Source organism: Oncorhynchus keta, unplaced genomic scaffold, assembly GCF_023373465.1.
Source record: "Oncorhynchus keta strain PuntledgeMale-10-30-2019 unplaced genomic scaffold, Oket_V2 Un_contig_9955_pilon_pilon, whole genome shotgun sequence".
NCBI lineage: Eukaryota > Metazoa > Chordata > Actinopteri > Salmoniformes > Salmonidae > Oncorhynchus > Oncorhynchus keta.
In genome coordinates this window covers 41,556-55,947 of record NW_026290736.1, presented here as the reverse complement: position 1 = coordinate 55,947, position 14,392 = coordinate 41,556, and positions in this window count along the sequence as shown.

Sequence of the window (14,392 nt, the reverse complement as noted above, 5' to 3'; positions counted from 1 at the left end):
GCAAATTCCAACGTCGCGTTAAATGACTTAAATGTAAATGTAAATCACCAGTCTTTTAGCTAACATTCCACTCCTGTACCTGCTAACATTCCACTCATTGTACCAGTCTTTTTTAGCTAACATTCCACTCCCCTTTGTACCAGTCTTTTAGCTAACATTCCAATCCTGTACCAGTCCTTTTTAAACAAGGGCAGTTCCTCCGCCACAAGACCACATTGGCCTAGGGAATGCTCAGTACCTCCAACATGCGTAAATGTAAAACTGTACCAGTGGAACTTTTAGCTAACATTCCACACCTGAAACCTGGAATACCTAGTCTTTTTAGATTTAGATGCTAACATTCCACTCATTGTACCAGACTTAAATGTAAATGAAATGTACCAGTCTTTTAGCTAACATTCCACTCCCTGTACCAGTCTTTCCACTCCTGTACCAGTCTAGCTAACATTCCACTCCAGTCTTTTTAGCTACCCAGTACCAGTCTTTTAGCTAACATTCCACTCTGTACCTCCGCTTACAAGACCATGGTGCTTGCCTACGGAGCTGTGAGGGGAACGGCACCTCAGTACCTCCAGGCTCTGATCAGGCCCTACACCCAAACAAGGGGCACTGCGCTCCATCCACCTCTGGCCTGCTCGCCCCTACCACTGAGGAAGTACAGTTCCCGCCAGCCCAGTCAAAACTGTTCGCTGCTCTGGCCCCCCCCAATGGTGGAACAAACTCCTCACGACGCCAGGACAGTGGAGTCAATCACCACCTTCCGGAGACACCTGAAACCCCACCTCTTTAAGGAATACCTAGGATAGGATAAGTAATCCTTCCCCCTTTAAGATTTAGATGCAATATTGTAAAGTGACTGTTCTACGATGTCATAAGGTGAATGCACCACTTGTAAGTCGCTTCTGATAAGAGCGTTGCAAATGACTTAAATGTAAATGTAAATGTACCAGTCTTTTTAGCTAACATTCCACTCCCTGTACCAGTCTTTTAGCTAACATTCCACTCCCTGTACCAGTCTTTTTAGCTAACATTCCACTCCCTGTACCAGTCTTTAGCTAACATTCCACTCCCTGTACCAGTCTTTCTAGCTAACATTCCACTCCCTGTACCAGTCTTTGTAGCTAACATTCCACTCCCTGTACCAGTCTTTGTAGCTAACATTCCACCCTTTACCCTTTACCAGTCCAATTTTTTCTTTGTAGCTAACATTCCACTCCTGTACCAGTCTTTTTTAGCTAACATTCCACTCCCTGTACCAGTCTTTTTTAGCTAACATTCCACTCCTTGTACCAGTCTTTTTAGCTAACATTCCACTCCTGTACCAGTCTTCCACTTTGTACCAGTCTTTTTAACATTCCACTCCTTGTACCAGTCTTTTTAGCTAACATTCCACTCATCGTACCAGTCTTTTTAGCTAATGTAACAGTATAATTTTAAACCGTCCCTCGCCCATACCCGGCGCGAACCAGGGACCTTCTGCACACAACGACAACAGTCACCCTCGCATCGTACCCATCGCTCCACACAAAGCTGCTGACCTTGCAGAGCAAGGGGAACTACTACTTCAAGGTCTCAGAGCAAGTGACGTAACCGATTGAAACGCCATTTAGCGCACACGCTAACTAAGCTAGCCGTTTTCACATCCGTTACACTCACCCCCCTTGACCTTCCTCCTTTTCCGCAGCAACCAGTAATCCGGGTCAACAGCATCAATGTAACAGTATAATTTTAAACCGCCCCTCGCCCATACCCGGGCGCGAACCAGGGACCTCTGCGCACAACGACAACAGTCACCCTCGAAGCATCGTTACCCATCGCTCCACAAAGCCGCTGGCCCTTTGCAGAGCAAGGGGAACTACTACTTTAAGGTCTCAGAGCAAGTGACGTAACCGATTGAAACGCTATTTTTTTATTTTTATTTTTATTTTTTAAAACCTGATAACACTTGCCAGCCCAGCTTCCCTGCCCATCCACCGCTGCCCCCTGGACACTGATCTCTTGGCTACATAGCTGACGCACGCTGGACTGTCCATTAATCACGGTACTCCATTCTGCTTGTTTGTTTTATCTGTCGGCCCAGTTGCCTAGTCAACGCCATTTTACCTGCTGTTTGTTGTGCTAGCTGATTAGCCTCGCCTACTGTTTTTAGCTAGCTTTCCCAATTCAACACCTGTGATTACTGTATGCCTCGCTGTATGTCTCTCCCAAATGTCAATATGCCTTGTATACTGTTGTTCAGGTTAGTTATCATTGTTTTAGTTCACAATGGAGCCCTAGATCCACTCTGCATACCCCTGTTACCTCCTTTGTCCCACCCCCCACACATGCGGTGACCTCACCCATTACAACCAGCATGTCCAGAGATACAACCTCTCTCATCATCACCCAGTGCCTGGGCTTACCTCCGCTGTACCCGCACCCACCATACCCCTGTCTGCGCATTATGCCTGAATATATTCTACCATGCCCAGAAACCTGCTCCTCTTATCCTCTGCCCCCAACGCTCTAGGGCGACCAGTTTTGATAGCCTTTAGCCGCACCCTCATACTACTCCTTCTCTGTTCCGCGGGTGATGTGGAGGTAAACCCAGGCCCTGCATGTCCCCAGGTACCTCATTTGTTGACTTCTGATCGAAAAAGTCTTGGTTTTATGCATGTCAACATCAGAAGCCTCCTCCTAAGTTTGTTTTACTCACTGCTTTAGCACACTTGCTAACCCTGATGTCCTTGCCGTGTCTGGAATCCTGGCTCAGGAAGGCTACCAAAATTCAGAGATTTCCATACCCAACTATAACATCTTCCGTCAAGATAGAACTGCCAAAGGAGTCGCAGTCTACTGCAGAGATAGCCTGCAAAGTAATGTCATACTTTCCAGGTCCATACCCAAACAGTTTGAACTACTAATTTTGAAAATTACTCTCTCCAGAAACAAGTCTCTCACTGTTGCCGCCTGCTACCGACCCCGTCAGCTCCCAGCTGTGCCCTGACACCATTTGTGAATTGACGCCCCCATCTAGCTTCAGAGTTTGTTCTGTTAGGTGACCTAAACTGGGATATGCTTAACACCCCGGCAGTCCTACAATCTAAGCTAGATGCCCTCAATCTCACGCAAATCATCAAGGAACCCACCAGGTACAACCCTAACTCTGTAAACAAGGGCACCCTCATAGACGTCATCCTGACCAACTGGCCCTCCAAATATACCTCCGCTGTCTTCAACCAGGATCTCAGCGATCACTGCCTCATCGCCTGTATCCGCCCGGAGCCGCAGTCAAACGACCACCCCTCATCACTGTCAAACGCTCCCTAAACACTTCTGAGCAGGCCTTTCTAATCGACCTGGCCCGTGTATCCTGGAAGGACATTGACCTCATCCCGTCAGTTGAGGATGCCTGGTCATTCTTTAAAAGTAACTTCCTCACCATTTTGGATAAGCATGCTCCGTTCAAAAAAATGCAGAACCAAGAACAGATACAGCCCTTGGTTCACTCAGACCTGACTGCCCTCACCAGCACAAAAACATCCTGTGGCGGACTGCAATAGCATCGAATAGCCCCCGTGATATGCAACTGTTCAGGGAAGTCAGGAACCAATACACGCAGTCAGTCAGGAAAGCTAAGGCCAGCTTCTTCAGGCAAAAGTTTGCATCCTGTAGCTCCAACTCCAAAAGTTCTGGGACACTGTGAAGTCCATGGAGAACAAGAGCACCTCCTCCCAGCTGCCCACTGCACTGAGGCTAGGAAACACGGTCTCCACCGATAAATCCATGATTATCGAAAACTTCAATAGCACTTCTCAACGGCTGGCCATGCCTTCCGCCTGGCTACTCCAACCTCGGCCAACAGCTCCGCCCCCCCGTAGTTCCTCACCCAAGCCTCTCCAGGTTCTCCTTTACCCAAATCCAGATAGCAGATGTTCTGAAAGAGCTGCAAAACCTGGACCCGTACAAATCAGCTGGGCTTGACAATCTGGACCCGCTATTTCTGAAACTATCTGCCGCCATTGTCGCAACCCCTATTACCAGCCTGTTCAACCTCTCTTTCATATCGTCTGAGATCCCCAAGGATTGGAAAGCTGCCGCAGTCATCCCCCTCTTCAAAGGAGGAGACACCCTGGACCCAAACTGCTATAGACCTATATCCATCCTGCCCTGCCTATCTAAGGTCTTGAAAGCCAAGTCAACAAACAGGTCACTGACCATCTCAATCCCACCGTACCTTCTCCGCTGTGCAATCTGGCTTCCGAGCCGGTCACGGGTGCACCTCAGCCACACTCAAGGTACTAAATGATATCATAACCGCCATCGATAAAGACAGTACTGTGCAGCCGTCTTCATCGACCTCGCCAAGGCTTTCGACTCTGTCAATCACCAAATTCTTATCGGCAGACTCAACAGCCTCGGTTTTTCGGATGACTGCCTTGCCTGGTTCACCAATTACTTTGCAGACAGAGTTCAGTGTGTCAAATCAGAGGGCATGCTGTCCGGTCCTCTGGCAGTCTCTATGGGGGTGCCACAGGGTTCACCTCTCGGCCGACTCTTTTCTGTATATATCAATGATGTTGCTCTTGCTGCGGGCGATTCCCTGATCCACCTCTACGCGAGACGACACCCATTCTATATACTTTTCCCGTCATTGGACACTAGCATCAAACCTCAAACGAGCTTCAATGCCATACAGCACTCCTTCCGTGGCTCCAACTGCTCTTAAACGCGAGTAAAACCAAATGCATGCTTTTCAACCGATCGCTGCCTGCACCCGCATGCCCGACTAGCATCACCACCCTGGATGGTTCCAACCTTGAATATGTGGACATCTATAAGTACCTAGGTGTCTGGCTAGACTGCAAACTCTCCTTCCAGACTCACATCAAACATCTCCAATCAAAATCAAATCCAGAGTCGGCTTTCTATTCCGCAACAAAGCCTCCTTCACTCACGCTGCCAAGCTTACCCTAGTAAAACTGACTATCCTACCGATCCTCGACTTCGGGCGATGTCATCTACAAAATGGCTTCAACACTCTACTCAGCAAACTGATGCAGTCTATCACAGTGCCATCCGTTTTGTCACTAAAGCACCTTATACCACCCACCACTGCGACTTGTATGCTCTAGTCGGCTGGCCCTCACTACATATTCGTCGCCAGACCCACTGGCTCCAGGTCATTACAAGTCCATGCTAGGTAAAGCTCCGCCTTATCTCAGTTCACTGGTCACGATGGCAACACCCATCCGTAGCACGCGCTCCAGCAGGTGTATCTCACTGATCATCCCTAAAGCCAACACCTCATTTGGCCGCCTTTCGTTCCAGTACTCTGCTGCCTGTGACTGGAACGAATTGTAAAATCGCTGAAGTTGGAGACTTTTATCTCCCTCACCAACTTCAAACATCAGCTATCCGAGCAGCTAACCGATCGCTGCAGCTGTACATATAGTCTATAGGTAAATAGCTCACCCTTTTTCACCTACCTCATTCCCATACTGTTTTTATACTGTTTTTATTTATTTACTTTTCTGCTCTTTTGCACACCAATATCTCTACCTGTACATGCCCATCTGATCATTTATCACCCAGTGTTAATCTGCAAATGTGTATTATTCGCCTACTTCCTCATGCCTTTTGCACACATTGTATATAGACTGCCCATTTTTTCTACTGTGTTGACTTGCTAATTGTTTACTCCATGTGTAACTCTGTGTTGTCTGTTCACACTGCTATGCTTTATCTTGGCCAGGTCAGCAGTTGCAAATGAGAAACTTGTTCTCAACTAGCCTACCTGGTTAAATAAAGGTGAAATAAATAAAAATAAAATAAAAATATTTAGCGCACACCGCTAACTAAGCTATCTGCCACATCCGTTACACTAACATTCCACTCCCTGTACCAGTCTTTAGCTAACATTCCACTCCTGGTACCAGTCTTTTAGCTAACATTCCACTCCCTGTACGTCTTTTAGCTAACATTCCACTCCCTGTACCAGTCTTTGTAGCTAACATTCCACTCTTGTACCAGTCTTTAGCTAACATTCCACTCTGTACCTTGTACCAGTCTTTTTTTAGCTAACATTCCACTCCCTTGTACCAGTCTTTGAAGCAACATTCCACTCCTGTCTTTTTGTAGCTAACATTCCACTCCCTTTGTACCAGTTCTCAGTCTTTGAAGCTAAGCCAACATTCACCCCTGTACCAGTCTTTGCCCAGTCTTTTAGCTACATTCCACCCCTCTGTACCAGTTGTACCACTCCCTGTACCAGTCTTAGAAGCACATTCCACTATTGTACCAGTCTCTTTAACATTCCACTCCTTGTACCAGTCTTTTTAGCTAACATTCCACTCCTTGTACCAGTCTTTTTAGCTAACATTCCACTCCCTGTACCTCCGCTACAAGACCATGGTGCTTGCCTACGGAGCTGTGAGGGAACGGCACCTCAGTACCTCCAGGCTCTGATCAGGCCCTACACCCAAACAAGGGCACTGCGTTCATCCACCTCTGGCCTGCTCGCCTCCCTACCACTGAGGAAGTACAGTTCCCGCTCAGCCCAGTCAAAACTGTTCGCTGCTCTGGCCCCCAATGGTGGAACAAACTCCCTCACGACGCCAGGACAGTGGAGTCAATCACCACCTTCCGGAGACACCTGAAACCCCACCTCTTTAAGGAATACCTAGGATAGGATAAGTAATCCTTCTCACCCCCCTTTAAGATTTAGATGCAATATTGTAAAGTGACTGTTCTACTGGATGTCATAAGGTGAATGCACCAATTTGTAAGTCGCTCTGGATAAGAGCGTCTGCTAAATGACTTAAATGTAAATGTAAATGTACCAGTCTTTTTAGCTAACATTCCACTCCCTGTACCAGTCTTTTTAGCTAACATTCCACTCCTTGTACCAGTCTTTTTAGCTAACATTCCACTCCCTGTACCAGTCTTTTTAGCTAACATTCCACTCCCTGTACCAGTCTTTTTAGCTAACATTCCACTCCCTGTACCAGTCTTTTTAGCTAACATTCCACTCCCTGTACCAGTCTTTTTAGCTAACATTCCACTCCCTGTACCAGTCTTTTTAGCTAACATTCCACTCCCTGTACCTCCGCTACAAGACCATGGTGCTTGCCTACGGAGCTGTGAGGGGAACGGCACCTCAGTACCTCCAGGCTCTGATCAGGCCCTACACCCAAACAAGGGCACTGCGTTCATCCACCTCTGGCCTGCTCGCCTCCCTACCACTGAGGAAGTACAGTTCCCGCTCAGCCCAGTCAAAACTGTTCGCTGCTCTGGCCCCCAATGGTGGAACAAACACCCTCACGACGCCAGGACAGCGGAGTCAATCACCACCTTCCGGAGACACCTGAAACCCCACCTCTTTAAGGAATACCTAGGATAGGATAAGTAATCCTTCTCCCCCCTTTAAGATTTAGATGCACTATTGTAAAGTGACTGTTCTACTGGATGTCATAAGGTGAATGCACCAATTTGTAAGTCGCTCTGGATAAGAGCGTCTGCTAAATGACTTAAATGTAAATGTAAATGTACCAGTCTTTTTAGCTAACATTCCACTCCCTGTACCAGTCTTTTTAGCTAACATTCCACTCCCTGTACCAGTCTTTTTAGCTAACATTCCACTCCCTGTACCAGTCTTTTAGCTAACATTCCACTCCCTGTACCAGTCTTTCTAGCTAACATTCCACTCCCTGTACCAGTCTTTGTAGCTAACATTCCACTCCCTGTACCAGTCTTTGTAGCTAACATTCCACTCCCTTTACCAGTCTTTTTAAGCTAACATTCCACTCCCTGTACCAGTCTTTGTAGCTAACATTCCACTCCCTGTACCAGTCTTTTTAGCTAACATTCCACTCCTTGTACCAGTCTTTTTAGCTAACATTCCACTCCTTGTACCAGTCTTTTTAGCTAACATTCCACTCATCGTACCAGTCTTTTTAGCTAATGTAACAGTATAATTTTAAACCGTCCCCTCGCCCATACCCGGGCGCGAACCAGGGACCTTCTGCACACAACGACAACAGTCACCCTCGAAGCATCGTTACCCATCGCTCCACAAAAGCCGCGGCCCTTGCAGAGCAAGGGGAACTACTACTTCAAGGTCTCAGAGCAAGTGACGTAACCGATTGAAACGCTATTTAGCGCACACCGCTAACTAAGCTAGCCGTTTCACATCCGTTACACTCACCCCCCTTTTGACCTTCCTCCTTTTTCCGCAGCAACCAGTAATCCGGGTCAACAGCATCAATGTAACAGTATAATTTTAAACCGTCCCTCGCCCATACCCGGGCGCGAACCAGGGACCTTCTGCGCACAACGACAACAGTCACCCTCGAAGCATCGTTACCCATCGCTCCACAAAGCCGCGGCCCTTGCAGAGCAAGGGGAACTACTACTTCAAGGTCTCAGAGCAAGTGACGTAACCGATTGAAACGCTATTTTATTTTTTTATTTTTATTTTTTTAAACCTGGATAACACTTGCCAGCCCAGCTTCCCTGCCCATCCACCGATGCCCCCTGGACACTGATCTCTTGGCTACATAGCTGACGCACGCTGGACTGTCCATTAATCACGGTACTCCATTCTGCTTGTTTGTTTTATCTGTCGGCCCAGTTGCCTAGTCAACGCCATTTTACCTGCTGTTTGTTGTGCTAGCTGATTAGCCTCGCCTACTGTTTTTAGCTAGCTTTCCCAATTCAACACCTGTGATTACTGTATGCCTCGCTGTATGTCTCTCCCAAATGTCAATATGCCTTGTATACTGTTGTTCAGGTTAGTTATCATTGTTTTAGTTCACAATGGAGCCCCTAGATCCACTCTGCATACCCCTGTTACCTCCTTTGTCCCACCCCCACACATGCGGTGACCTCACCCATTACAACCAGCATGTCCAGAGATACAACCTCTCTCATCATCACCCAGTGCCTGGGCTTACCTCCGCTGTACCCGCACCCCACCATACCCCTGTCTGCGCATTATGCCCTGAATATATTCTACCATGCCCAGAAACCTGCTCCTCTTATCCTCTGCCCCCAACGCTCTAGGCGACCAGTTTTGATAGCCTTTAGCCGCACCCTCATACTACTCCTTCTCTGTTCCGCGGGTGATGTGGAGGTAAACCCAGGCCCTGCATGTCCCCAGGTACCCTCATTTGTTGACTTCTGTGATCGAAAAGTCTTGGTTTTATGCATGTCAACATCAGAAGCCTCCTCCCTAAGTTTGTTTTACTCACTGCTTTAGCACACTCTGCTAACCCTGATGTCCTTGCCGTGTCTGAATCCTGGCTCAGGAAGGCCACCAAAAATTCAGAGATTTCCATACCCAACTATAACATCTTCCGTCAAGATAGAACTGCCAAAGGGGGCGGAGTCGCAGTCTACTGCAGAGATAGCCTGCAAAGTAATGTCATACTTTCCAGGTCCATACCCAAACAGTTTGAAGTACTAATTTTGAAAATTACTCTCTCCAGAAACAAGTCTCTCACTGTTGCCGCCTGCTACCGACCCCCGTCAGCTCCCAGCTGTGCCCTGGACACCATTTGTGAATTGATCGCCCCCATCTAGCTTCAGAGTTTGTTCTGTTAGGTGACCTAAACTGGGATATGCTTAACACCCCGGCAGTCCTACAATCTAAGCTAGATGCCCTCAATCTCACGCAAATCATCAAGGAACCCACCAGGTACAACCCTAACTCTGTAAACAAGGGCACCCTCATAGACGTCATCCTGACCAACTGGCCCTCCAAATATACCTCCGCTGTCTTCAACCAGGATCTCAGCGATCACTGCCTCATCGCCTGTATCCGCCACGGAGCCGCAGTCAAACGACCACCCCTCATCACTGTCAAACGCTCCCTAAAACACTTCTGTGAGCAGGCCTTTCTAATCGACCTGGCCCGTGTATCCTGGAAGGACATTGACCTCATCCCGTCAGTTGAGGATGCCTGGTCATTCTTTAAAAGTAACTTCCTCACCATTTTGGATAAGCATGCTCCGTTCAAAAATGCAGAACCAAGAACAGATACAGCCCTTGGTTCACTCCAGACCTGACTGCCCTCGACCAGCACAAAAACATCCTGTGGCGGACTGCAATAGCATCGAATAGCCCCGTGATATGCAACTGTTCAGGGAAGTCAGGAACCAATACACGCAGTCAGTCAGGAAAGCTAAGGCCAGCTTCTTCAGGCAAAAGTTTGCATCCTGTAGCTCCAACTCCAAAAAGTTCTGGGACACTGTGAAGTCCATGGAGAACAAGAGCACCTCCTCCCAGCTGCCCACTGCACTGAGGCTAGGAAACACGGTCTCCACCGATAAATCCATGATTATCGAAAACTTCAATAAGCACTTTCAACGGCTGGCCATGCCCGCCTGGCTACTCCAACTCGGCCAACAGCTCCGCCTCGTAGTTCCTCACCCAAGCCTCTCCAGGTTCTCTTACCCAAATCCAGAGATAGCAGATGTTCTGGAAAGAGCTGCAAACCTGGACCCGTACAATCAGCTGGGCTTGACAATCTGACCCGTTTATTTCTGAAACTATCTGCCGCCATTGCTCCAACCCCTATTACCAGCCTGTTCAACCTCTTTCATATCGTCTGGAGATCCCCATGATTGAAAGCTGGGCCGCAGTCACCCTCTTCAAAGGAGGGAGACACCCTGGACCCAAACTGCTATAGACCTATATCCATCCTGCCCTGCTATCTAAGGTCTTCGAAACCAAGTCAACAAACAGGTCACTGACCATCTCTAATCCCACCGTACCTTCTCCGCTGTGCAATCTGGCTTTTCCGAGCCGGTCACGGGGTGCACCTCAGCCACACTCAAGGTACTAAATGATATCATAACCGCCATCGATAAAAGACAGTACTGTGTAGCCGTCTTCATCGACCTCGCCCGGCTTTCGACTCTGTCAATCACCAAATTCTTATCGGCAGACTCAACAGCCTCGGTTTTCGGATGACTGCCTTGCCTGGTTCACCACCACTTTGCAGACAGAGTTCAGTGTCAAATCAGAGGGTATGCTGTCCGGTCCTCTGGCAGTCTCTATGGGGGTGCCACAGGGTTCAATTCTCGGGCCGACTCTTTTCTCTGTATATCAATGATGTTGCTCTTGCTGCGGGCGATTCCCTGATCCACCTCTACGCGAGACGACACCATTCTATATACTTTCGGCCCACATTGGACACTGTGCTATCAAACCTCCAAACGAAGCCTAATGCCATACAGCACTCCTTCCGTGGCCTCCAACTGCTCTTAAACGCGAGTAAACCAAATGCATGCTTTTTCAACCGATCGCTGCCTGCACCCGCATGCCCGACTAGCATCACCACCCTGGATGGTTCAACCTTGAATATGTGGACATCTATAAGTACCTAGTGTCTGGCTGACTGCAAACTCTCCTTCCAGACTCATCAAACATCTCCAATCAAAATCAAATCCAGAGTCGGCTTTCTATTCCGTACCAAAGCCTCCTTCACTCACGCTGCCAAGCTTACCCTGGTAAAACCGACTATCCTACCGATCTCGACTTGATGTCATCTACAAAATGGCTTCCAACACTCTACTCAGCAAACTGGATGCAGTCTATCAGTGCCATCCGCTTTGTCACTAAAGCACTATACCACCCACCACTGCGGCTTGTATGCTCCTGGTCGGCTGGCCTCACTACATATTCGTCGCCAGACCCACTGGCTCCAGGTCATTTACAAGTCCATGCTAGGTAAAGCTCCGCCTTATCTCAGTTCACTGGTCACGATGGCAACACCCATCCGTAGCACGCGCTCCAGCAGGTGTATCTCACTGATCATCCCTAAAGCCAACACCTCATTTGGCCGCCTTTCGTTCCAGTACTCTGCTGCCTGTGACTGGGCGAGTGCAAAATCGCTGAAGTTGGAGACTTTTATCTCCTCACCAACTTCAAACATCAGCTATCCGAGCAGCTAACCGATCGCTGCAGCTGTACATAGTCTATAGGTAAATAGCTCACCCTTTTTCACCTACCTCATTCCCATACTGTTTTTATACTGTTTTTATTTATTTACTTTTCTGCTCTTTTGCACACCAATATCTCTACCTGTACATGCCCATCTGATCATTTATCACTCCAGTGTTAATCTGCTAAATTGTATTATTCGCCTACTTCCTCATGCCTTTTGCACACATTGTATATAGACTGCCCATTTTTTTCTACTGTGTTATTGACTTGCTAATTGTTTACTCCATGTGTAACTCTGTGTTGTCTGTTCACACTGCTATGCTTTATCTTGGCCAGGTCGCAGTTGCAAATGAGAACTTGTTCTCAACTAGCCTACCTGGTTAAATAAAGGTGAAATAAATAAAAATAAAATAAAAATATTTAGCGCACACCGCTAACTAAGCTAGCCGTTTCACATCCGTTACACTAACATTCCACTCCCTGTACCAGTCTTTTTAGCTAACATTCCACTCCTGTACCAGTCTTTTCAGCTAACATTCCACTCCCTGTACGTCTTTTTAGCTAACATTCCACTCCCTGTACCAGTCTTTGTAGCTAACATTCCACTCCTTGTACCAGTCTTTTTAGCTAACATTCCACTCCTTGTACCAGTCTTTTTAGCTAACATTCCACTCCCTGTACCAGTCTTTTAGCTAACATTCCACTCCTTGTACCAGTCTTTGTAGCTAACATTCCACTCCCTGTACCAGTCTTTGTAGCTAACATTCCACTCATTGTACCAGTCTCTTTAGCTAACATTCCACTCCTTGTACCAGTCTTTGTAGCTAACATTCCACTCCTTGTACCAGTCTTTTTAGCTAACATTCCACTCCTGGTACCAGTCTTTTTAGCTAACATTCCACTCCCTGTACCAGTCTTTTTTAGCTAGCATTCCACTCCTTGTACCAGTCTTTGTAGCTAACATTCCACTCCCTGTACCAGTCTTTGTAGCTAACATTCCACTCATTGTACCAGTCTCTTTAGCTAACATTCCACTCCTTGTACCAGTCTTTGTAGCTAACATTCCACTCCTTGTACCAGTCTTTTTAGCTAACATTCCACTCCTGGTACCAGTCTTTTAGCTAACATTCCACTCCTGGTACCAGTCTTTTTTAGCTAACATTCCACTCCCTGTACCAGTCTTTTTAGCTAACATTCCACTCCTTGTACCAGTCTTTGTAGCTAACATTCCTCTCCCTGTACCAGTCTTTGTAGCTAACATTCCACTCCTTGTACCAGTCTTTTAGCTAACATTCCACTCCTTTGGAAAAACAACAGGAGTGGCAAGGAGTAGAATGTAAAAGCTGAACAGACACTGCGACCAGGCTAATATGCATGCTCTTTGGATGGATGTCGCTCCCCATGTCTCTGTCTCTCTGTCTGTCTTTCTTTCTTTCTCTCTATATGCCCTTCTTTCATCTCCCATCCTCCCATGATCCCTCCCTCTCACCAACCGTCCTTGGTGCTTTCTCTTTCTCTTCACCCGTATTTCCAGTGTGTTTACAGGCAACGTGTCCCAGTGGCTTACTACTGCAGGTGCATGCAGGTGTATGGGTGAAAACAACAAGCTCCCCTTTAAACCGCTAGGCCCTAGGCTGCACCTATCCGTTTGACTGGCATGTTTTCCAGCCCTCAATGTCAGGGGAAAGGACAGAAGGAGAGCAGTAGGGTATTTGAAGGTCTGTTCTCAAATCTTCCTATATACGTTAGCTAGCTATCACATGGACCGTTGAATGAAGCTCACGGTGTGTTGACGAGCTTTGTTGTGTAGTCTTACTTCAAATCTGTTGTTAACAATGGCTATGTTTTGAGACTTATCTGAATTAGGTCAACGTTATAGCTTCAAGAAAAGGTCCAATGCGGCACACACTGCCATAGCGCTGCAGTTTTAACCTTCTCCAATTATACAAACAAATGGTGGATTTTAAAAGTGTAATACTTTTTAATAATACAATAATAATACAAATGATTCAAGTTTAAATATACCAAGTAGGCAACAGTTCCATCAATTTCTGCTTCCAGGAGAGCAAGGGATTATTTATAACTGCGGTATTGTCACAGGCCCCGTGGGTTTTAAGAGGTCGCAGGTGGGGGGATTGCTTTTTCCACCCATAAATGTTTATTCAATAGGAAATAAACAAACCTGCAATTACATTGGTGCTTGGGTGGTGTCAAGCCCGGCTTGCCTCTAGTGATAAATCTGTAGCCTCCATACTCTGGCTTGAACAGTGATGAGACTTATGAGGTCTCAGAGGAAGATGTAACGTTGTGGAGAAGAGGAGAGAGGAAGACATAAGGCAAAAGACAAAATACTATTTTAGGGTTTTAATTGGTTTACAGATGTTGGTGTTTTTTTATTGACGCTTCATGAAATACGGTAACATTAGACTGCACTGTACGGCATTCTACAGCTAAGTCTTGGGAT